We start from the raw sequence: 26,731 nt of genomic DNA on the forward strand, positions 1-26,731 counted from the left end.
AACCAAAAGATTTCCTTTGCTCATTCGTTTTGACTTTTTTGTTTTCAGAAATACTCAAATAAGCTTATTTGGCACAGATTCGCACAAAAGCATCACCATTCAATCCCACTTCAGCAATCAATCTCAATGACATCCGACTGTAGGATTACATCTAGCAAGTGCCTGGCTGAATTTTGTAACATTAACGATTAAGGTTAAAAAAAAAAAAAAAGAATATGTATAAATTGGTAAATACGCACGCTCTACTTTTAATCAATCCATTTCTACAGTTTTGGTTCAAAACCACGTCCAACTGAGGAAAATAAAGAACAAAAGTTCTGAACGCCAGCATGTTAGAAGAAACAGACGTAAGCAGCTATTGAAACTAGAGCTGTGACGGTGTGGGATTGTTGATCACTGCGGTGATGAAGCAGCAGGAGTCGCGGTGTCGCGCGTTTGAGGCTGATGGATTACCAATGTAGTTGTCTGGCGTCGCCCATCCAGTCTATTGTCTTCTTGTCGTCTTTGTTTTGTCTTTTTTGTTTCCAATGTTGCACCAACAGCTTTTCCACATTCCCTTACGCGTTCATTTAAAGCCACTTGGGATATTTTGGTTGTTCGACAGCCAAGAAAATGAAAAATCTTTTTGAAAAAATTAGAAGGAATAAAATGTTAAAAATTAATTCCATCTTTTCTCTTCTTCATGTGAGATTGCCAAATAGAACAGACTGAGTTTATCCAATAAACACTTTTTTTGTATAAAAACTAATGTTTGTTTTTCCTTACTTCAAGTCAGAAAATATTTTTTATCATGATTTAAGTGTAAATACACCTATAAACATCTAAAATGACTGGTTGATGCCTTAGTCACGACTGTTCTTACAGGTGGATACGGGGTGTCTGCGGGTGAACAATGGGCAAACCTGAACGCAGGATGTCAAGGTCATTCAAGGTTATTAATTGCTTTGACCTGTCGACATGTCAAAGCAAACACCCATACAACATCCCAGAGTAAGAAAAACTGAAGCCGGCCGCTGACAGTTTCTCGTCTCCTAGCTTTATTACTTTCTGCGGGAAGCTACACCGCTAAGGACAGAGACTGAGAGACTTTGAGCCAAATCAAAACAAGGTAGTGAGGAAGTTAACTATTTCTGATTGGTCAGACGAATGACATATGATTATGCCTCCAAGAATGATTGGTGGAGACAGTTCAAGGGGCGGGACTTTTCCACAAACAGAGCTACTGGTATCTGCTGAAACTGCAGCTGATTCGCGGTCCAGTGCTCTGTGTTTATCAGGGCGTGTTTGGTTGAACACAGACGATATCCTGGAAATATTAAATGTTTGTAGATCAATAAAAATCAGTAATTTCCCATGATACACCTGACCATCTCTCACACCGGTTGAAAAACACTGCACTAAGGCTTAAGCCGTACATTTTTAGATCCACAGTGTTCACTCACTACATCACATTTCACCTTTTACGGTCTCGCCGTTTTGCTGATTCTTTTCAGTGTACCTTTGCCTGCTTTTATTCTTTTAAACACCGCATTGTGTTCTGTGTCCTGATTGGCTGTTAATCTTGTCAATCAGTGCCATGCCTTCTGCACAGAGATGCAGCAGCTTGACACAGTTGCATCTTCCTAGAGATCAGATTTTTTTGCTTTCATGCTATAATACTGGACATATGAAGGTTTGACATTTGAGTTTAAAGAAAAAGAGAAAAGTGAGAAAATACACTGAGAAAAGTGTAGAAAGGTGTTTTACAGCCTCAAAAACCTCTAAAATTCTAATTTGAGGATTTTACCCTGTTTTTGTATGGAACATGCAAACTTTAAAATCATACATTCTGGTAGCATGTGTTATGTCACCTTCACCTTAATAGCACCTTTTTGACCATATTGGTGTTCAATAAGGTGATAATATTGGTGGTCAATAAGAAAACAAATCTGTAAACATATCAGCAGAGAATTTTTCTCTGCTATTATTGTAGTTTTCTTAGGACAGCTGTGTTAAGATGGTCCACTTTAAATTGTCAGATCAGTCTCACTCCGCGTCACCCCCAAACATCCTTGGGCTCCAGGTTAAGCCTCCTGTTTTTGTACCCGATTCCAGCTAACTAATAATCGCCCGGCACGCTTTTTCTGAAGCACAGATGAAAGGAAATTCCCCCAGAGGCAAAATCCTTTACAGCTCCTGATTGAATTTTACCTTGAATGAAGCAACTGCCAATCATTACCAACCCACTAAACACATGAAGGAGACACAGGAGATGATGCTTTGGTGTAGGAACGCTCACTTGACCTTGAAAGCTTTGAGGGATGAATTTAGGGAATTAAGCGGGAAAGGTTGGAAATCTGCCTGGAAACAGCTTATGGTGGACAGACTGGAGGTTTAATGTTGAAGCGTAGATCGCATGAACCCCACATGAAGAAATAAATTACTTGACTTCTAATTGCTTAACAGCCAGAGGAGAAAAATACATTGACAGAGGGAGGGGTTGATGGACGGAGATGTTTTCCTGGAAGATCACTGGAAAACAAAACAAGAAAAACGGGCGAAGAAGAGGAGAGGGGAAATTGGAAGGGGGGGGGGGGGGACAAAGAGGAAGCCTGAGGGTCCACTTAAGCTAATTAATGGATCATCGTGCACATCCAGCGAGCGTGCACGTTGTGTTTTAAGGGGGCTTAAGTCTTCATCCATTAGACAAATGAGAGAGCAGGAGGGAGGCTTCAAGTGGTAGACTAATGGGCACCAAAAACACACACTCACGGACGCACACACACTCACACACACACACACACACACACACACACACACACGGCTGCAAAGAGTAATCAGTCTTCTGGACTAATCAGGATTTTTTAATGAACATGCAATCTCTCACTCTGAGGCAACGAAACACACTGATTGAATTAGAGTAAAGCTCAGTCTGTAGCCAAAGGGAGATACAGTGGTGGTGTGGAAAGACAAGGAATGATTTGGATGAAGAAGCGAGGAAAATTTGCATGAATGGTTGTATGTGTAATTTGTTTGTTGTTTTGGTGCTAAAAAGCAGGAAGCCAGAAGCCCCAGTCAGTCCCAAAAAGTCAAAACCTGCAGCTTTTTTTTTTCCTGGACAACCCACCGACTGAAAACGTTTCTGAAACTTGGTTTTTGAAGGTGCAAAGTATAAAAATAAATACAATTGTTTGAATGTTTTGTCCATATTCCCACTGAACCTTAAGCACAGGTGGATTCAAAGGCAGGAATGTTGAGCACTTTAATGTTAACTCAAGTTATTTCTCATCCTTTGATTCACACATGTTCGTCTCAAGTTGAAGAGCACGCCTTGAAGATGATCCCTGCTCAACAGGTGGCCTATGAGCTTCTCTGATATGTTTAGGAATGATAATCAGATTCATTCTGGAAGATTAGAGCTGCTTCACAAGGTTCATTCCAGCCTGCATCCCAAGACACTTGAAGCTTTAGTCCCAACTGCCCCTACGTGTGTGGATACAGGCCGTCTGTGGGCAAAGAATGGGCAAACCTGTTCAGGGCTCACAGGTGGCCAGAAGGAAATGTCAACACCGTAGACCGCTTGGTGAACCCATAGGGCCAAAATGTTTTTTCTATAAGCATGCTGCAGGCAACAGACCCTACGGAACACTTGAACAACACGCAAGTACAAAGTCTTATTTTCTACAACCCCCCAAAATCTTGCAGACTGCGCAGGAAAGCCGTTAGTGCTGCTTAAGTGTTAAGTGCTAAGAATACGAATACTTCAAGACACACTTCCCATATGGACGACAATCACGCAGTCTGTCAGTGTGTAGATAAAAACAAAACAGGGTTAGTTTCCCAGAGGACGCACTGAGCTTCATCCAGTGTGGGTTCTTTGGCAAAACCCTTCATGCTGCTGCCCAACTATGTAGCCACAAGGGAGCCCAAGTCTGGCTCTCCCTGTGCCAGTCCCTAGCCGGGATAAAATAGAGTGTTGGATCAGGAAGGGCATCTGGCATAAAACTCTCTGCCAAACCAACTGTGTGAATCAGCGGAAACTGATTTTTTGGTGGCGACCCCTGACGGGATGTACCGAAAGGTGAACAACCTTAATGTGGCCGTATGAGCCTCAAGAGAACTGCAAGACACACCTGCCCTCTTCTCCAGGACCCTCCACTGCCCCAACAAACACCCCCAGTCTGAAATCTAATCTGGTTTCATGCTCCTTTGCAAAACAACACAACGGTTTGTTGCCACAAAAACTCCACAAAAGAATAGATGCGGGCGTGTTCCTCATCAGATGGTTAAAAAGTCAAAGGTGGGTCATTACTGGTCACTTTCACTCTGTTACATTTACTTTGGTAACTTTTTGCAAACCTTGTAGTAGTTTACTTTTAATGTTCTACTTTTTCTGAAGTGTATTACTGATTAAAAACAGCTGTCCTCTTCCAATGCAGCCCAACATTTTCACTGCTGTCATAAAATACATTTTCTCAAGTCTGACATTAGTGCCTTTTATTCTACACTTCTGTAAAAATCGTACTGAGTTCATGAATTTAATCTGCCTAACTGCTTATTGGAATATGTCAGACCAAATTAAAAAAATCATCAACCTCTACAAAAGAAATTGAGTTCCGTTTGAAACTTTCCATTTATACTTTTAGGTATGTAATCAAACTACACGATTTACTTCTACTTGAGAAATAATTTGACTAAATTCTATTCTTGTTTGGCCTCTGGTATTTCTTTAGCGTGTGTGAACACAGGAGGGTTGAAAAAGCTGTCATGATAGGACTTTTTCTTGTAATATGTTCTTTTTTGTTCCTACTCCCACACGCCCACATCTAATTCTCAGTGTCTGGAGTTTGTCCTTTGCTCCACTTCTTTTTGGTAAAGAAACACTGGCTTGTTGAAATTTGGGCCACTCAAAAGAAAAAAAAAAAAATAATACCTTCCTAAAGTGGGTCACCTCGGAGACCAAACCACACACAGGAGGTCTACGGTTTCCTGAAAATTCAATCTGCTTTCTTTCAATTTCCACTTTGTCAGAAAGAGGAGCAGCAAACGTCTGATGGACTGTTTTATTTTTAAGCTGCTAAAGAAACCAGGTCAAAGAATGAGATAGGATAACTTAAGGTAAGGAGAGAAAAGAGGGGTACCTTGAATAAAAAAGGAAAAAAAAAACACGAAAGACGCTGAAGCCGTTTTGAAAGACCGAGCTCTAAATATGAAGCAGTTTACAGAAAACTTAACCACGTTTCTAATCTAACAGAACACGATTATTACTGTAAATATAATGGCATTGGCTTTTTTATTTTTCTCTCAAGTAGAGGTTAAATAATGAGCTTGAAATGAGACGGAATTTAAATAAACCGCCCCAACACAAAATATTAAGGTCATAGATCGCTTGGCGAGCCCGTATAGCAAAAATGTTTATTTTCCTTTTTTTCCTTGGGCATGCTGTAAGCATCAAGTCATATTGAACAACATGCAAAGGTAAAGTTTGGGTGAACCAGGTGACAAATATTTTGACATTTTTTTAACCCCCCAAATCCAACGGACTGGACAAAGAGCCTGTTAGTGATTTTAAAATGATAAGCTCCCTGCCTGTAGCCTGACTGATGGAAATGAGGAAATTAGACAATTTGAGCTTCTATTGGCACCTGTGTATCCTGTGCACACCGTGTGCACAAAGTCAATAAGGAGCTGGTGCTCGCCAGTCCTCTCTATGACCCCTCCACGGCCAAGCCAAAAACCCAAAGCACCCGAATGGATTAATGTGGATGGCTGGATGTGACCAAGGCTTTATGAGACCAGTAATGAATGCCACGTTCACACACCAGTCTTGGTAACACACGCTCAAGCGACATTTAAATGTGCATATATTATCTTTTTTGGCATCCGTGTTCAAAACTGCCGTGTTCATGCATCGCTACTCAAGTTTTCAAGTCAGTTTTAAGGGTCTACATACAAAAGGTGCGGCAATTAAATGCAAGTTTAAAGTTGAACCAGTTGAACTTTGTCCAATCAGGGACTTGGCTTTGGTAGTGACGTATAGATGGTGCCTTTTTAATTAACGGAAGTGACAACCGTTTCAAAAGTGTTCATGAAGAAGAAATTAATGTTCACTGTTGGAATTATGTGACACCAAGTCCTTCATATATCAGAAGAAATGCTGTGAAAGAAAAACCCTGGAGCAAGATTTGGGAGTTTTGGACTGTTTCGATATTTCGCACTAAGAGCCTGTATTGGGTAGAACAATGCGTTCTGGTACACACATACCATGCCCAGTGTGCACACAGCATAAGGGGGCAATAAAGGGTGTGGTTGTTTTACGGGTTATACAACAGCATCACTATCATCTTACATTAGCATAAAGTCCCATTAGTTGTCACAAACCTAGGTGTGTGAAATTAGTTCTCCACATTTGACCCATTTCTTGGGGGAGTGGTGAGCTGCACACTAGAAACTATTTGGTAGTTTAACCACCAATCCAACTTCTTAATAATGAGTGACAAGCAGGGAGGCATTGGGTCCCATTTCTAGAGTCTTTGGTATGACGCGGACTAGATTTGAACTCACAACTTTCAGTTTCAGGGCGGACACTCTACCACAAGGCTGTTATCTTCTCAAAATACTAACAAAGTGCACGACAATCATGCGTTCTATTTTTATGACATCCCTTGTGGCGGCCGTACGTTCCTCAAGGGAACTGCAAGACACATCTGCATTCCCCTTAAGATGCGACCACTCTTCTCTACGACCCTCCACGGATGACCCAAATACCTGCAACCTCCCTTATGGGTACACATGACTTAAGGCTTTAGGTGTAAACTACTGTGGAAGACCAAAAACGACCATTAAGGGGCCAATGCTCGGACCTCCCTGACTAGGACACCGTACGATAACCTCAAGGAAACTGCAAGAAACTACCTTAAAATGTAGCTGCTCCTCTGTACAACCGTCTACAGACCCAAAAGCCTACAGCACCTGTACAGATCACAGGTGCAAGCGAATAAGGTTTTATATGTTTTTCAGCTGACATATTTCACTCACTAACTAATTCATTTATCTTCTAAACCCCTTTAGTCCCTTTCGGGGCTGCCGGAGCCTATCCTGGCAACTCGTGGGCAAAGGTAGGGGACATCCTGGACAGGTCGCCAGTCTGCCACAGGGCCAAAATCACACTCACATTCACACCTAGGGACAATTTAGAATAAACAATTAACCCATGAAGGGAGGAAGCCGGAGTCCCCGGAGAAAACCCACGCATACACAGGGAGAACACGCAAACTCCACACAGAAAGGTCCGCCTTAAACCGCTGACCATCTTGCTGTGAGGCAAGAGCGCCAACTAACTCGTGTTTCCTAAAAATGTGGAAGAATTTATGATTACATTGTAGGGAAAATGTTTCTGAGAGGTTGCCATTGTTCAAAAGTCAAGACTCATTCCTGAATATCTTTGAAAACTCTCTTCTAGCTTCTTGTACTGCTTCTAAAACCCTAAATTCAGCTTTTCTGCTGACCTTCTGCGTCAGCATCACTCCATGACAGAGGCTGTTCAGATCTTTTTAAGCTTTACTTCATCACCCATTCTGTCAAAAACCAAAGACGGCTTCGCAGAGAGGAAGGACGTGTTACAGTCCGGAAAGGTTTTTCGATGCAGAGACTGTGTGGACAGGATCTGACACACTGAAAACACAGTTTGTGGTAAAGTTGTTCTAAGGATTAAAACGCTGAGACAAATACTAGTTTGACCTGGCAAGCTGGGCATTTATGAAAGACATGAGCTCAACATTTTAGCCTGCTAGGAGAGAGCGCTTGGAGCTCGTCTTTAGCTGCATTCCCAGAGTCTCCGGGGTCAAAGTTCAAGGTACCAGTTTCAGCTCGTGCAGCTCATTATTTTCTCAGCAGCTTCATCCCTGCAGCCTGAACTCAGGGAGCTAAAGACCTCTTTCTTGACAGGTGAACGGAGAGCAGAAAGGTCTCAAGCAGGCTCTGGGAGAAAAAATGCCTTCACATCTTTATTGGAACATACTTACAGACCGACGATGGGGGGAGCCTGTTATTCCCCCAACACATGTGTAAACACACAAACACACAATGAGAGGTGTGGGGAAGGGTTCAGAGGGGTATTACAGCTTTTTCCAGAGTGGATGAAGAAAGGAGGGAAGCGGAGGAGGGGGGGGGGGGGGGGTCGAATCTCATCGGATTAAATCGGAAAACAGACGTGGCCCCACCCTAACCCAGCCAACTGCTCAAGGACACACACACGTAGACACACACACACACACAAACACAAGAAGATAAGCCCTTTCAGCCGTATAAAGTCTCAAAAAAAAGAGGCCATGTCGGCATTTAATGCTTTTATTATTTTAGCGAGATTTGACACATAAGTTCACCCTTGTTCCACTAAAACGCTCAAAAACAGCTCTTTATCAAATCTGGCTTAATATAAGCAGACGTTTCACGGTTTGGCTATAAACAGCATGGAACAATCAAAACTATTTTACAAGATTTTATTTAGAAATGATGAAAATTTAAAATAATAACAAAAATGTTACCAAGTACAGACAATCCTCAAATATTTTCACAGACACATTTTTACAATAAAATGAAAATATTCTTTATGGTCATCATAATATACAACTGTTCAAAAGAATTTCAAAATAAAAGCTGATTTAAACTTCAACTTAGTCCTTTTTTATCCTAATTGTAAACCTAATTTTTGCACAAAAGGGCAAAGAATGCATGCTTATTTTATCACAATAAATTTTTTTTTAATATAAAATAAGCTAAAAGTCCTGTTATCTTTTCCCATTCTGTCTGAACGTCTGTATATAGTGGTAGGAACAAGATTGTGGTAAAACAGATGAGCCAAAGGTGTTGGCACATTTAGACAGTTCCTGTTGCCTAAACATGTGGGGTGTTTATTTTTGCTCTGTTGGTTTCGGCAGATTGGAATGCTCCGCCTCAGTCTTGCAAACAGTGCTCAACTGTACGGCATAGGAAGTCTGTTTCAACAACATTCAAGTCCTAAAACATTCCTTGCACTAATCTGGATTCAAATCCCAAACCGTTTTGTTCGTGTGTACAAGGTGTGAAGTTCAGTTTTTCACTAGTTTGAAGGGTTTTCCAGAGTCGCTGTGACAAATCTTCTATGTGTGTGTGCATGTGTGTGTGTGTGTGTATGTGTGCATGTGTGTGGTGTTTCACTCTGCAGAGGGGTCACCCCCGGCCTCCACATGGACAGAGATCAGATAATCCCTCCTGGCCTAAATCCTTGACTGAGGAACAGCACAGAAGGAGGACACAGACAGTAGGGGAAAAGAGGAATTACTACTGTTAATTGATTAACAGTTAATTAATTTAAAAGTATCATGAAAACGTTATGAAAACAAATAATGCTAAACTATTTGTTTGGCTTCAATATTTCATCGCAATCCAAAAAAAAAAAAAAAAATTAGGTTGTTATCTGAAAATATACTTAATGAAATCAGAAAATATTCAAAATCCTTTTTTCTGTTTTACTGTAAAACCGTTACTTTTTCTCATTCTTACTTCAACTTTTTTATAATGTTGCTTTACTATAAACTGATTCTTAAGAAGAAAAAAAACTACACAGCCTCTTCACCTCTAACTTAAAATGTTTGTAGCTATTTAAAAAAAAAAGCTACTTTTTGTAGCTATTGTAGGATCTATTGTAGGAATAGATCAAATTCTCCTAAATCTACCAATATATTGTTTGTTATGTTAATTTTTTGTTTTATTTGACATGCGATTTTGTCAAATTCTGCAAGAAAATAAAACCCATCCATCGGTTTTCTAAACCTGCTGCATCCCTGCTGTTTCACAGGGTTGCTGGAGCCCGTCTCAGCTACTGTTGGGCGAGGGTGGGGTACACCCTGGACAGGTCGCCAGTCTGTCGCAGGGCCAAAAAACAATATATAAATAAGAGTTTTGAAATAGTTATTTTAGTTTAAACTGCTATTCAGCTAAATCTGTAGAAACAAAAAACAATTCTATTACGCTCTGATTCTATGAGTGAGTTTCTTTCTGCTAAAAAAAACAAAAGAATCCACCAGAGAAGTGTTGTTTGTCGTCATATTGGTTTTAAAGCTGATTAAGTGAGACAATGAACAGAAGAAGCCGACAGCAGTCAGATATCAAAGCTGCTTTCAGGGAGAGTCTGACAAACTGAAGTAAAAATAGACAGCAGGTTGCCATTATGACTGCTCCAGTCAAAGCTGAAGTTCACTTTGTGAAAGTAAGAGAGCTACGTCTTCCTCCACTCCACAACACACACCCATACACACACACACACGTCTGCCTAGTGCTTCAAATCTATTTTAAAGCAAATGCTGTGTTGAGAGGGAGACTTTTATTTTGAAAGAGCGTTTTCTTTTTATGCATCAGTTTTAGTGATTTTTTACCTTCATTGCTGCAACTCCAGCTGGAGCAAAAATGTTGATAGCTTTTCTTTAAATTCTTTTATTTTGAAAAATCTGAGGATTTTCCACAGTGCACTCCAGCCTAGTGCGTCTTTCATCAGCACTGGAGTCCAGAAAGAGGCTCAGAGGCAAACAAGTTAATCTGGAGTCGCACCAAAACTCTGCAACTTTTTTTCGCAGCGCGTTTGACGAGTTTTACTATATTAAAAAAAGGCTAATTTCACAAGCAGTTATGCTTATTATCCACCATGAGACTCTGTCTGCTTCTTTTGCACCATTTATTAATAATTCTTTATTACAATATTACAATATTTTTAAATTATTTCTTGTTAAAGTGTATCAGTTTAGTATAAGGAGGTTAGTTTCATTTTGGTGCAAAGTTTGTGTTTTTAAACACTGAAGGATTTCAGACAGAAATGGGAGCAAAATTATGATAAAGAAAAAGACTAATATACTTAGGTTCCAAAGGGATTTTTATGACATTGAAAGACATTCAATTATTTTTAGGAATCTAAATAAAAGTCTACGTTTTTTTTTTATATTTCCAATGAATTTTATTTTATACTTTTTTTACTTATATTTTAGACTTCAGTGAATCTTCCTAAACTCCGCCCCTAAACAGCAAATATATCTGGATTATAGACCTTTTTCGCAAAAACCGGAAGTACGTCATCAACGTGTAAACCTAGTTCCGGTTTGTGCTTCGCTTGCGGAGGAATGGCAGAGCCTAGAGTGTTTTCGAAGAGCCCGAGTTGTGTTCCGAAGTTCACCAGCACCGATGTGATGAATAGTGTGAAGATGCATTCGTCCACTAAAGGAAACAAATTGGACAAGGGATATAAATTCGTCCACGAAGAGTTTATCCACCATTACCAAGGTAAGCTTCAGCTAGCTTTAGCCATAGCCGCATCACCGCTAACTCTTTGTTTACGTCAACTGTAAATCCTGGTGTTATTAATTTGTAATATAAGGCATAACACATCGCAGTGAATATGTTGTGTGTATGTTTAAGTGAAAAGGCATGAGATTAACATAACACCCAAAAATTTGGTGAAGCTGTAATAAGAAATGTTAAGTTGCCCAAATGCGTCTTCATTCTTTTTGCTGCGGTTGCGGCACTTTCTTCACTTACTAGTATTATTTTTCTGAAAGTATGGTGAGCAGAAGTCCTCTTTTCCTGGACATGTCCTCTCTTTTGATACTTATATAATAAAATAACATTGAACATAGATGAAATGTAATTATATTTGCTTCATTTATGCAGCTCTGAACACCAATTACTCTCGATGAAATATCTCACAAACTCACTTCACTCCTCTTTTTTACAAACTCAAATCTGGTCACCCTACTGAAAGTTATAGTTTCATTTTACATTGATGTAGCAACATAAGTATGTCTTAATTTCAACCTATTTAATTTATTGTGTCTAGATATCGCTGGATGCAGAATGTGCCAACCTGAAAGCTTTCTTCTGCAGTTGTGTGGCTGCTAAAGGATTTTGCAATCACATAGTTGCCATCCTGTTCCAGAGCGCACATTATTCACAGCTGGGTCTGCAGGCTGCTCCACCCCCCCGGCCTGCACGAGTGGCTTGCAAAGATGGCACAGACCAAGAGCACAGGTGGGTTTGTGATCATATTGTCATTATTTTTTAAGAACGGATGTGTATCCAGAACAACTCTAAATTATTATAAAAACACCCCAAGTAGTGACTACAGACTGTAATTGCTTTTTGCCTTTTACTTATAAGGGAATCCATCCTGAACCGGTTAGTGAGCTGGTGGTGCAAAAGCCCAAAACAGTTGGCAGGGACGGTCAGAGGTCCACACTGTACAAGGCATATACAGGTAATTAACTTTTTGTTGCTTTGTGAGCAAGTTAAGTTTGTTTTTTTTCTAATCTTATGACTAACCAAATTATGGTTACAGCAGATATAATGAATTAAATTGAAATGTAGTTATGCACTTATCAAATCAAATCAAATCAAACTTTATTTATAAAATAGCGCTTCTCATGCACTTTATTGCAGCTCGAAGCGCTTTAACACTAAAAACAGTAAACACACAACATTACAATAAAAACCCCAACCCACCCTTCACCCTTCCCACTCCCCTCCATTAAAGCACATGACCCATGGCTCCCACGTACAATGAAATATGACTATGTAACTGTAAAAAATAAATAAATAAATAAACAAACAAGTATGGCTTGGCTCTGCTGTGAGGAAACAGTATCTGGGAATCCTTTCATACCAGGAGCCAGCCCGGCCACCGGAACATCGCCACAGCGCCCACCCAGACCGGGACAACACCGGGGTCCCCCTCACACCCAAAAGCTGTAAAATTAGACCCCAGCCGCCCCAGCAAGGGCAACAACTGCAGCAACAACCGCTGACCAAGCCGGCAATCCCTGGAGGAAAAGATCCCCTCAAGAAACACTGGGGCTAAAATCATAAGATGCTAAAATTAAAAACATAAAAAAGAAGAAAAAAAAATACATAAAATTGAGAATAAGATGCATAAAATTAAAATAAATACATAAAATAGCATATATTAAAACTAATAGAATAAATTAGCAGTTAAAATCAACTAAAAGCTAAATTAAAAAGGTGAGTCTTGAGCCTCTTCTTACAAACCTCTACTGTCTCTGCGGCCCTGAGGTTCTCCGGCAGGCCGTTCCACAGGCCAGGACCATAATGGCAGAACGAAGCCTCACCATAAGTTTTGGTCCTCACCTTGGGAACAACTAAGAGGCCAGCACCGGAGGACCTCAGGGTCCGCGAGGGCTCATATTTTAAAAGAATATCATTTAAATAAGAAGGCCCAAGACCATAAAAACATTTATAAACCATTAAAAGAACTTTAAAATCAATCCTGAAACGCACAGGGAGCCAATGCAGCGATTTTAAAACCGGTGTAATGTGTTCCCGCCCTCTGGTCCTCGTCAGAACTCGTGCGGCTGAGTTCTGCAGAAGTTGTAAGTTTGAAAGAGACTTTTTGGGTAAACCAGAGAGCAGGGCATTACAATAATCTAAACGACTGAAAATAAAAGCATGCATTAGTACCTCTGTGCTGGCAAGAGAGAGGAACGGGCGACTCTGGCAATGTTTTTGAGATGATAAAATCCTGTCTTAACGACATTTTTAATGTGTGGGATAAAATTTAGCTCAGAGTCAAAAAGTACGCCCAGGTTTCTCACACATGGAGAAGGTTTAAAATTATGAAGATGTGGTAAAATCATCTCTCTCTTGTCTTCAGAACCGATGATTAAAACTTCAGTTTTGTCCTGGTTGACAGTTTATGTCTAACTTTTGTGTGTTGTGTTTCTCTTGTGTAGGACCACAGCCAGATCCATATCTGATGGCATCTGGAAGCAGATTATGCCAGGTGCAGCCCCAACCTCTCATGGCTGTGTTGGATGGGTTTCTGAGATGGAATGAAAGAGAACTTGGATATATATTGTGGCAAATGCATGAATGCATACCTTAAATTACACTTATCTTGTCTTTAACAATCAGTTCAGCCTTCTGTCTTACTGTTGATCTGTAATGTTATTTTTTATTGTAAATGTTTGATGTTATTTGCATACCAAAAAATTAAATGAGGCACAATTTTGACCAAAATTGTTTTATTTGTTCATCTAATTTTTTGTGTAGTCAGTCACATTTCAACAGAAAAATATTACGAATATAACATTTATATTTAATTAGATTTTAAGAATATGTGGAAACACTAAATTTTTCCATACTATTTGAACATTATACATTATTTACATACCAAACATTAATTCACTCTTCAAAACAAAAAAGTCCTTGATAATTTGCCAAAACACGGCGGTTAAGCCAGATCTGATTCACACCGCCCATCAGTGTGAGCGGCACAGAGAGTTCCTGATGTGGAAGGACTTTATCCTACCGATCACTCTTTCCACCATAATTCTGAGGCGGGTGATGGCTTGGATTTGTTCATTTTCCTCCTTGCTGAATTGAGCTGAAAGCTTAAAAGGTGGAATGATGATCTTAGATCCAATGTCAGTTAGGAGGTCTTGAACGAGGAACTTTTGTCCGCCATGACATCGTCTCCTGGGTCCAGCAAAGGAACTTGGCTTCTAAGTCATGGATGTAATCCAAAGCCTCATCCAGAGCACATGTGAAGATAAAGAAATTAAAAATCAGTCTTAATATATTTATGCTACCTTTCAACACAACACAGTAATCATGTTTTGAAAAGTATGTTAAGTATTTAATTACAAATACATTTCATTTATTTTTGTTAAGGAAATTACAAAATGACAAAATGCTCAAAAGTGATTAAATACATGTAATTAAAATAGGTGAGAGCATGAACATCTTTTATTATAAATATTAATTTTTTCAGGTAGAAATGCATTTATCCAATAACGGTACACATAGTTGACTAACGTTAACCAAACACATTATGAACAACCTTACCTGTGTCACGTAGTCCTGATCCATCTTTACTGCCTTAGCTTAGCCACCGTATGCTAGTATCTTCACAGCATAGCTGCATAGACTGACGTTTGAGGTTCTGTCATATACTGACTCCCTTCTCAAAGGAGCAGTAAAGTTTTTCCAAGGGAAAATACTCCGGACGACACCACTCTTCAGGCGACGAACGACGCAGCCGCACCACAATCCGGAGCGAAGTTAGTAAGTGCCGGCAGCAGAGGGTGCTACCTGTGTTTACATTAAAACTATGCCCTTCATCTCTTCGCATCGCCTATATCCATTTGGGTTTCAGGTTTGGATCCACAGGAAAATAATGAAAGGTAAGGCTGTTTTTGGTAGGAAGACGAACAGCCTGGAACGCAACAGAGACTGCAACTCTTCGACTCTGCCATTCTTCATATCTGCTGCTACGCTAACAGGAAGTTGTTTTACACGTCATTGACGTATTTCCGGTCGAAAAATGCGGAAGTGTGAAAAAGGTCTATTCTAGCAAGTCTAAAAAGAGAAGAAAAGAAGACAACACTCATGCATCCCTGACATGAGTGTTGCGTCATCCATATTTACTAGCACCTCAGTGAATCATCTCATCATCTACACATTCAGCTGGTTGTGTTAAACATCCTTTAAATTAGTAAACATGATGGTCTGGTTAGAAACTTCCCAAGAAGAAAATAAAAAAAAACAAATTTAGAAAAACGCATACATATTTATTGGTTTAACAACATTGTCCATTGCGGGTTAAGTCAGTGGTGAATCAGAATGCATCCATCCTATCCACAAAACACACTCTTCAGTATTTACTGTGACGTTTTGTTTTGAACTACTTGAAGCTTCTATTTTACAGTATATGCCCCGTCTGCATAAATCCATAAATAATGTATTTTAATCAAAAATAAATACATTTTACACAGATGTTTCTACATTTTCTGTGGTTTAAACGCCTGAATGGCATTTTTTCACTCGCTCTGGTATGTTTGGATTTCCTATTTTTAGCCTTTCAAAACTTCTCGCTCCTATTCCAGAATCTTATCAGATCTGTGTGTGCTCTTAACAGATTTTTAACCTTCACTTTTCTCGTGGGATTTTTTTTTTTTTTTTTTGCGCAAGACCCAGAGGGAAGCTGGCAGAACTTCAGTTCAACACAAACCCTTCCTCCACAAAATCCTCCAGTCAGAACTCATTACAGTCACTTCATGTATTGTGTCTGACTCCTACAAAGACACAACAAGACCCATCATGAATGAGTCTTTGGAGCTCGTCCATCATAAACTGAACTCCAACCCAGATGCCTAAAATATTCTGTTTGACATATTTCTGGAAGCAGACATCGACATCTCAACGCTGTTGTGTGCGACCGTCTTTGCTTATGTGGCACCGGTTTTGTGATAAATCAAACATTACAACAACTAGGGTTGGGCGATGTCCCTTAAATTGGCCGTTGACGATGTTTGCTGTCAACCATCGGGATGGACGATGATATCGTCGTGGGGGGCGGGGGGGGGGGGGGGTATTTTTAATATTTCGGTCTTATATAATTGCTATTCGTTATTTTACTTTATTACTTTATGTATTTTATTTCCCAACTAATGACTCATCCGCAGTATAAACTGAGGGAAGTGACTTTAACAAAAAAGTAACAAACAAACTAAAAAAGAAGTAGTCCGCTCCCGCACTTAATCAGTCAAGTGGACCGGCGGAGCGCGGACTGACAGCTTTGTGTTTGAGTGGAAGGGGGGTGCTTTGTTACATGAGCGGTATGGAGATTTAGAACTGCGATCCGTTCCGCAGCTCTAGGGGAACGGGCTACCGAACTCAGAACCGGGTCTAAAAGTGTGTGTCTGAGCAGAGGATCGTGAGCACACACAGCGGTTTGAGGCGGTGTGAGCTTCAAAGCAGAAACGCCGCTCAGTCCTTAGAAATCGTTCAAACAATCACGTGGATTTGTGTTTCCAGTCGTGTCCCGACTAAATAAAGGCTGACGTTATTCCCAAATGTTTAAATGCAGCCAAGATGCAGTTTGCAGCACCACCCAAAGCTAATGCTGTTAGCCCGTGTTAGCATTCTGCTAATTCTGGCTTCTTTCCGGCTCCGTTTTTCAACAGAAAAAGCAATGACCACACGGATTAAAAATAAAACGATGAGCGAACAGGCGTTTCATAATAATCGTAACATTATTAAAAGCACGTTTAGAAGATCGTCTCGTATATTACCGAGCTGACATATCAATGAATAAAGCCGCTCGGCAACATTTTGTATGGAATTGTTACATTCAATAAAGTTTAAGAAAAAAATAGCCGCTCGGCGGAACTGATATCCGCTTCCGCTTTTTCAAACCCTACTGCGCATGTGCGAATGATTTATTCCGACCGAAAGTGTGACCCATGTGAACGTTTTTTATATTCTGAAAACATTTTTCTGGAACCATGTACACGGTTGGATTCTAATCCGACCATTGATCCGGTCAAGGTATTTTTCAAATGAAACCGCGGCTTATGGTGTCGACTCGCAGCGTGGCGGGGGCGTGGCATCACGATGGTGTCTCTCCATCGGGATGTCAGTCACCCATCACGATGGACGATGGTATCGTCCATCGGCACAACCCTAACAACAACAGATAATTGCATTTGAACTAGGGCTGCACAATATGAGGAAAACTCTCGCCATGCGATAATAGTGATCAATAATGCGATAGCTATATAGCTTGCGATACCTGAACAAATAGCAAAACAACCAAAACCATCATTTCCATTTCACTGCAAGAGTATAATTTAAATAAGAGTCAACAGAACTTAAAGTACACTCCAAATGACCCTCGTCTACATAGGAGGCGAGCATCTAACATAACAGAGCTCCATTCGATTGTTTAACAACGTGAAGGCGTTCATCCGATTGCTCAAATGCATAAATGGATTTATTTGATTCATTAAAATACTTCAGGCTGTCGTAAGATTGTTGAAGCACATTTAAGGTGACCATTATTTGCAATTTTCGCCAAATGTTGGGATATGCGTATTGCACAGCTTGATATGGCAATAACGATAAATTTGTGATTTATTGTGCAGGCCTAATTTGCACCATAACTCCGTTTACGTTCGGGTCACATGACATAGGAATATGAAAGCATCACAGTCAGTTTAGGGCAGTTCCCCAAAGGCTTTAACATCAACAGAAACGACTCCTGCAGACGGCTCAGTGGCCTTGTGGTTAGAGTGTCCGCCCTGAGCATGGAAGGTCTTGGGCTCAAACCCAGTCCGAGTCATACCAAAAACTTTAAAAATGGGACCCAATGCCTCACTGCTTGACACTCAGCATTAAGGGGTTGGATTGGGGGGTTAAAACCGCCAAATGCTTCCCGAGCGTAGCTGTGTCTGCAGCTTACCGCTCCCCCAGGGCAGGGGTCAAATCTAATTATAGATGGGCGTCAACAAAGAACGGTGTCATCTGCATAGAGTTATTTTGGTTAAACGCTCAACTCCCAAACACCTCCATTTTTGGTAAACTTATGATCACAAAAGAAGGTTCACTAGTTCTGCTGGAGCAAACCAGAGTAACTCATGTGCACGGACATGTCCTGAGTCTGCAGATAACGTTAACATAATTCTAGCCCCGTTTTTTAGGACTCCATCCAGTCCAGGATTTCAGCACTTTTTAACCTTTTGACTCAAACGTAACTGATCATTTCATTTCAAACCAGAATTACAAAGATGCTTTGATAAGCAGCTCAGTGTTGCTGCTGAAGGTGCCAAGACCACAACCAAGCTGTTGCACCCAAACACTGTAGGACTGTGAGAAAGCATTTAACCCAACAAAGTGAAAGACGACATCTCCATGGCATGAGGGCTGGGCGGTAAATCAGTTTATCAATTGATTTAAATTTGTTTTTTTCAGAAGATTTCTTTTCGGGAAAATCTGAATTTTATTTTCCAGTACTCTGCTTTCTTGGGCTTCCCATTTCTCATAAGGAGCAGATGTGAAAACGAGCTTGTTTCATAAAAAGGCCAATGTCATTCGCTCGTATTTACATTTATTCTGTTTTAACGTAATTTTTTTTAAAAGAAAGTAAGAAGAGAAATAAAGATTAGTGATTCAAATCATAAAAATCAAATTTGGTATGAACACATCGCAAGTCATAAAATCTCCACCACAAGTTTTTTTGGGTCAAAATTAAGTTTTGTTTATATTTTTCAATGATTGCCCAGATAAGAGACTTCTTTTCTTGCTTTGTGGATAAACCTGCCTGAAACAAAAGGACCAGACAGTCAGAGCTCCACCCAGAGCTAAAGAAACAAAACGTCTGCAAGAAAAAACGTCAGTCTCTGCAGTCAGATCAAAATACTATTATAAGCAAAGAAAAACCATGGTGAAAAAGTTTGTTAGCAATGGGAGTGCTGGGAACAAGTTTTCAATGCACTAGTTTACTTTTAATATGCGTTTTATGGACCTGGGACAAATACATGTAACTGCATATAAAACACAAGTAGTTTGAATTTCTAGAAAAAAATTTAATTTCATTACAAGCTCAAGGTCCAAATGTAAAGTCATTAGACATCCAGAGGATATCGTATTTAAATAATATAAAATAAACTTAAAACCATAAAAAGGTACGGAGCAGGGAGCTTTTGGCCCGCTGATTGTAGCTTCTATATCACTGCTACAAGCTTTTTTTCTTTTAAATGGCATTCTTTGTCTGCTCTTGATTCACACCTATTTGAAAAAATAAATACTCAGAAAAACAACTTTATGCTTAATTTCTTAATTTATGTCATCAGAAAATGCCACAAGCACGTGTTAAAAAGCCCCAAATCCCCATTTTCATTGTAGTGGGTGAGCATGAAGAGTGTCAGCTCCTACAGTAACAAACATCTCACTCTTCCAGCACCACTGTGGTCTTTTTTAATGAAATCCTGAGGGCATCATTAAATGCCACCTGCAGCCTCTGCATGCTAGATACCCTGTAATTAGTCCATAGGTGTGCAATAAACAGAGCAGGCTGGTATGATTTAAATAACAAAATCTGGACTGTATCAGAAAATGAGTAAAATCTGAGTGAACAGCCTGAACATGAAGTAAACAGTCTTGTCTGTACATATCAGTCATGTGGAGGAGCATTCCAATAACAAATTATCTACTTTGGTCACAAAAAAGTATAAAATCAGCATAAAATAATTAGATGAAATTTTGTGGAAATGGTGCCAACATTTTATGCATGTAAATGCAATTTAGAAAATGGTTTTCGAGACAGTTTTAACTAAATATTTTAGTATTTGGATTATGGCTAAAGTATTTCATTTTTTACATTTGAACCACTTTAGTATTTTATGCCAATTACCTGCAAAATGTCAACCTCTTTTTGTTCAAATTATAAAACTGAAAATGTTTCTCGGGTTTGAAATAAAGTACGTACAATAACAAAGAGCCAAACTATTCTTAAATTGCAACAAAACGGATGGTTTTCAGAGGAGTTTGAATCAATAATTAGGAGCATAAATTAAGGATTTAGGTTTTTTGGGTTGAGATTCCATTAAATGTCAAATGACCTCAGCAGCCTGATTGTAAAAGCAAGACTTGCTGATTTGATCTTTACTGCATAAAAAGAGGGAAAACAGGAGAAATTATAAATATGAAGACACTCCTACCTAGAATCGAGGACAGTCCAGCAGGTCCAGAGCACACAGCAGAGCCAGGAGGCGAAGGAGGGAAACCCAAATCCAAGCACAAGCTCCACAAGCTCCAGTCCAGAATCCCAAAGTCCAGAATGCAAGAGTAATTCAATCCCAGTTTCTCAAATCTTTATAAATCTGATGAAGAGAAAAACAAAAACAGGGAGAGGAGATTGAATCAAATGTGAAATCAGAGCTTTAATCTTTGCACAGTGTCTAATGACGATGGTCTAGTTTTTCCTCACAGATCTGGGACAAACCAACCAGCTTGGAGTGAAAGCAGGTTTCTTTGAGAGCACAAGCCTGGATCTTTGTCACACCAGGTATTTGCATGTTTGCAAAGCATAATTGAGAGCTCCAAACCACATTCATTTGCCATATTCAAACAGTGTTTGCATCAAAAAAAATGCCTGTTGTGATTGAAATAAAAACGTCGACATGCTCAGAAAGTGGGTTTGTAATAAAGTCTTGATAGGACCCCTTACCAACTGAAATCTGAAAGTACAGATTGCACAACGTTTAAATGTTTAAATTAAAATATGCTTTCCATCCAATTTGTTGTCATTTTTTATCATTTATTTCAGAACCTGCTCAAAGTCAATCTGTTCACATGAAAATAAAAGTTCTGAAAGTTTCCAGTGGTTTCCTGCATTTGAAGGGTATTGATAGCAAACCAACTGGAGTTATTTCTGCAAAAACATCTTCAGTTAGATGTCAAAGATGTTCACTATAAGCCAACACCATTGACTATGAGAACTAGACTGAGTGACCCCTCCCCCTTGGCGTTCCAAACAGGAAGTACCTGCAAAGGGCCCAAAATCCCACAGAGAAAATCAGCAAATACTCAGTCATTGTTATTCAGAATAACAATTATTGCTCTGCTACCTTTCATAAACGCATTCTTTTAAATCCTACTTTTTTTCATATTTTTATATACCAATCTGATGCCTCAATGAAAGTCCAACGTTGAAAACTTGACAGATTTGCTAAACTTCTGAGCGCGCCATAATGGATCAAGACAGACACCTGCAGCTGGAAATGAATATATTGTAGCTCCCGTTGAATAAAAGCCTCAAACTACCAGCAGCCTTTGTATTTTTTTTGGTTCACCATCAGAGCTTCTGATCCAATAGTTTGTTTTTCTTCTTGTAAACTCGATTTTGTCTGCCTACAAAGTGTGTTTTGTTTCTCTTATTAGAGGTTGTGTTAATCGATTAGCTTTTTCCAGTTTGCAGCCCGCAGACGACGGCGCCGCCGCCATAAACAAAAAGAGAAAACAACAGACGAGGATGTGCTGCTGATGCCCCATTAACTTCAGCCAACTACTGTATCTGCTTCATCAACTCATTCGAAATTTTTCATCGAAATCACAGCTGACATGCACAGCCTCTACACACCATTACCCAGCAACCCCCAGCGCGCAGCTCCGACGTGCGAACGCACAGAGAGAACAGGCTCGGTTCATTAACAGCCTGCAGGCCAGGCCTGAAACTCGCTTTATGTTTTCATGCTGAAATTCACACGGCAGCCGAGTTGAGACCCAAATCAATTTGTCTACATTAAAATCTGGCAGAGACGCGACACACAATCAAACATACACAGCTTCCTACAGACTCTCCAATTGGTTCTAGCAGTCTGTACTCTCAGCCAATATGAGGAAAAATGCCTCTCAGTGGGAGCAATTCTGTGCTAAAACCAGGGATTATCTGGCACAGGACCGCCAGAAGAAAAGAGGTTGACCGTTACATTTCACGATAAATAAGAAAAATCTAAGGAGACTCCTGTAGAGTACGAAAAGTGCCAAAAGTACCAACTTTAGAAAAATGACAATTAGGAAAAACAGGATATGTATGCTGTGCAATAAGTTCCTTTTTTAGCTTTTGAGCCCGTTTTTCCCCCCAAAACTAACATTGTTGGAGGGTTTTTTAAACATTTTAACAAGCCAGATTTGTGATGAAAACTAGCAGCAAGATAATAAAAAACAAAACAAAAGGACTTTTCCAGAAAAACAGGGGTCTTGATATATAAAGCTTCCATAAAAGTTGCAGTGAGAGGTTTATTAACCCTTAAACTGCCTGCCTGACCAAACGGTTTAACACATTTGATTGTGTGGTTTACTCACCCAAGGCAATAAGAAACACAAACAAGAAAACAATATTGATTTTTCTTTTTCTTGCTAGGCTTGTTAAAAGGTTTAAAAATTGACCTGTTTTCCTATTTTCCACCGGGGTAAAATATTGTGCTCACTTCACTTGTTACTGGAGGTAAAAGAAAAAAATTATTTAGTTTTACATTACCTGATTTTCTTCATGTATAAGCATTAACTTTATTTGGTGAAGTGGACTGATTGAGCCCCCCCCTCCTCAAAAAAAGAAGTACCTGCTGTCTCCAAATGGCCAAAATTCCATAGACATCTGTAGAAGTCCTAAGAGTCCTTTGTCCTCAGCTGGGGGTTGGGGAGCCAGTGACTCAATCCCCAAACTGGTCACCCCTTTCAGCTATTAACCTAGGTGAAACTGGTTTAGGCTTCAAAACACTGCCGTAGATGGATGGAAGAATAAACCTGAAACCACCATTCTTATTAAGAGAAGGTTTATCCTTCTTGACAAAGATGTCTTCTTTCACTCTTCGCTCAAACCATCCATCTCAACGACCGGAAACCATGTAGGCTAAGTTGACAATACCATCCAGTCTCAGGTCTGACTCCTCCCCCATGAGCGCATATATACCAGCTCTTCAACCCACTAATTCAAAATTGACAAAGCCTCTTGGATAAGAGGTGAAACGTCTTCTAACTTTAAAACCAAGTCCAGATGACATGCCCTAAACCTACTACAACCCACTGTGATTGGTTGCTTTGTCAGCTCCGCGCGCGACAATGACAAAGTGTCATTCATACAAACTGGCATTAACATTAAACTTTCATATTAAGGCAGGGGCCGTGAGTTTGAGACCCCTGATGTAGACTCTGGCACTGGTACACTAGCTGCAGGTCGGAAGAACGAATCAATAGTTCGCATGCTCATAGCTCAGACGCACGCACATATCAGGTTGTGATGATAATCGTCTCCGTTTCCTTCCCACAGATGTTTTAGCGTTCGATTATCTCTAGGCCCCTCTCCCTCCACGCATTTAGGCCACTTACAGTGGCCATTCTCTATTCTTGTCACACGCATTGGCCGCCTCACAGACAGGCATCACTTAATGAAACAGGCGTGTGTGCTCGCGTCTCATGAGTGTGTGTGTGTGTGTTTGCATGCGTGTGTGCTCGCGTCTCATTATTTCATTGCTCATTTCGTTGATGATTGACGTGCCCCTTCCACGTTTAATGTATAAAAAAATTTGGAGGGTGGGGGAGGCAAATTTACTGGTAGCACATGTGCGACTGGATGTAAAATTCAGTCGCACACTCTCAAATTTTGGTCGCGAAATGCGGCCATTTGGTCGCAGTCTGGAGCCCTGTATAAATAATATTTTTGCTGTAACACAACTTATTCAAGTTATCAAATGACCCATCAGACGCCTCAGTAAAAGTAGGTGGTCTTGTGTTAAACCTGTGAAGCCTTTGATCGATTCTCCCGAGCCCACTTTCAGTGGAAGGGGTGTGGCCTTTTAACATACTGATTAAAGAGAGTGGTTGCCATGGAAATGTAGACCAAGACTGACAAGGACCAATCCCTGCTTCCTGAGGACGTCTGGTTCAAACATGACGACGGACAAAAAATGGCGATTTCATTTGGTTGGAACTGGAAGAAAGTCATTCCTTGTGGGTGATGTCACACCTAGGGAGGGGCGATATATCGGTGCCAGCATCAGTATCAGCCGATATTTGAATAATTTGAGTTTATGGGTGCGATATTTAAAAAAAAAATCTACCGATATTCTTCTGACTATTTTCAGAAACGCATTACTTTAGTATACTTAAGTACAGTTGTTCCTAATAGATTGGGAAGCTTATGTTTACACTCAAAGTCAGTAACTGACTGTTTTCAGGTATTTTTGAAAGGCTACAGATACCTGGTAATGGGGAGCTAATGCTTTATTATATTTCCAATATTCAATAAACGGTCTTAATGCTTTCAGATTTATTTATATGAAATCCCATCAGATCCTTTGCTGTACGTTAAAAGGGTCAAGTACAATGTGATTGTCCAGTGAAAGTAAAGTTGTTCATTTCTAATAAAGAAACAAAAAGGAAATCTAGATTTGGTGTTACTGTGTAGACGCTGAAGTATCGGCAAATATCGGCTATTGGCCACAGTTGCAAGGAAATATCGGTTATTGGTATCGGCCAAAAAGAATATATTTCACGGTTTAATAAATCAATGGACTAATGTAACATTCAGTTACAGTCATAAAAATTGTAAGAACAGTAATTAGATTACCTCATTACTGAAAAATGTAACTAACACCATTATTTTAAACAGCGTTATCGCAAAAACTGTACTATCAGTTTGAAAAGCTTATGTAAATTATAGTTTGAAATCTATCTCTTAGTTAGTGAATTGTGTTATGGTGGATAGTTTTCAGCAGGATAGAAGTTATCAACCAGAAAAAAAGCTGAAAAAACTAAAAGATAAAAAGATCCAGTCAGAGTTTTGGATGGGAGTTGTGCATGTCGTGACTTCTACACACTGGGAAATCTCAGTCAAATTCCTGCTTTGTGCAAACACGGCGGTTGAATCAGATTTGATTGTGATTTGATTGCCAGCGTGCTCCAGGGGCAATCACACCCTTAAAGGAAAAAAAAACTCCCACAGCTCCTCGCTCCGACGGCGCCGCGTTTGACCTGGATAAAAAACTTTGGGGACGCAAACGCATTCGGCTCCAGAGAGAAACACCCTGCCAGCTGCAAATTAACCTCCAAACAGGACAAATTAAACTGTCCAACATAATCAAGGCATGGGTGGAAAGAATCAGAAGGCCACAACTCCAACCGCTTTTTCTGATTAGAGGCCCAAAAACACAACGATAGGACAAATGACACAGGCTTAAAGATTATTGTTCTTTTTTTTTATTGTTCCGTCAATAATAAGGCAGGACACAAACATAATGCCAGAAAAAATTCTGATTATGGTTAATAAAAAACAACTCGAGTGTGTGTTTTATTTTTTTCGACTAAGTATTTTGTCCCTGCACTTAGGTTTTATTGTTGCTTCATTTTGCAAATTTTCTTAAGTGTTTCTTGATGCAAAGCCTTTCTATAATCCAGAAACAGCCTCTCTATCAGACAGAGTTTCACTTTGACTCAACCAACTTTACAGTTTGATTCTGTTATAGGGCTGTAAAACTTGCAATCTCAATAATGCCATGATTTTACAACTGAGAATTGAGAATATATATCCTCAAATATGAAAGGGTCTTGCTTAGAGTGTTTTAGCCAAAATGGCAACAACCAAAAGGATAAAACAACTGGCTACAACTCAGCCCCAAACAAGCCCATACTCCTACAGTTGTTCCCTATTTATTGCAGGAGTTGTGTTCTATAAATTACCTGCGATTAACAAAATCCATGAATACAATTTTCACAATCATTTGTTTAAAGGCAGTAAAAGTCCTCACTACACATTTTACATACTTTTCTCAGACAGACATGAACATTTTCACACTTTTCTCTCTTGTTTAAACTCTCAAAGTTTAAACTTTTAAAAGAAAAATAGGTTTTATAGAATGAAAACAAAGATCTGTTTGTATTTGAAGGTATATGTAAATTTAGCAAACTGAATGCATTCTGTCCAAAAGAAATGGCATGGAGATTGACTGACAATCGGCCAATCAGGACGCCAATCAGGACGCAGAACACAATGCACTGTAAAATTAAGAGAAAAAAACGTGCAAAATTGCACTACAAAAAGTCTGTGAAACAGCGAGAGACCGCTGTACAACCACTTGTCATCAACTCCTTATCCTGTTAAGCCATAAATTGCTCAGGAATTTGAATTGCGTTGATCTGTAAACAAAGACAAAGCATTCTATTCCAAACTACTGACTGTTGATCTTCTGCTTAAACGTTTAACTTGCTATAACCCAACAAAACAATGCCACAGTTTTTGGAACAATATGGAGAGAATACATGTTGAATTTTGGCGGCAGATGGAATCTTCTCCAGAGCATAAAAACCTGTAGAAATTCAGAGCGGCTCCAACCGGCACTGCTTCACGCTCACACACTCCACGGGTTAATAAATGTAA

At 39.8% G+C, this 26,731-nt stretch overlaps 1 protein-coding gene across 2 annotated transcripts in view; it reads right to left on the bottom strand.

Annotated features, from left to right (window-relative positions):
- Positions 1–26,731, bottom strand: part of LOC101160329 (semaphorin-6D) — a 171,492-nt gene that overhangs the window by 113,961 nt on the left and 30,800 nt on the right. For both annotated transcript variants that reach the window (XM_020706938.2, XM_011480925.3), the window contains exon 2: positions 20,517–20,678. The gene's annotated coding sequence lies outside the window, so the exon portion shown is untranslated. The remainder of the gene's footprint in view (positions 1–20,516; positions 20,679–26,731) is intronic.

The sequence above is a fragment of the Oryzias latipes genome, chromosome 11, assembly GCF_002234675.1.
Source record: "Oryzias latipes chromosome 11, ASM223467v1".
NCBI classification, from domain to species: domain Eukaryota; kingdom Metazoa; phylum Chordata; class Actinopteri; order Beloniformes; family Adrianichthyidae; genus Oryzias; species Oryzias latipes.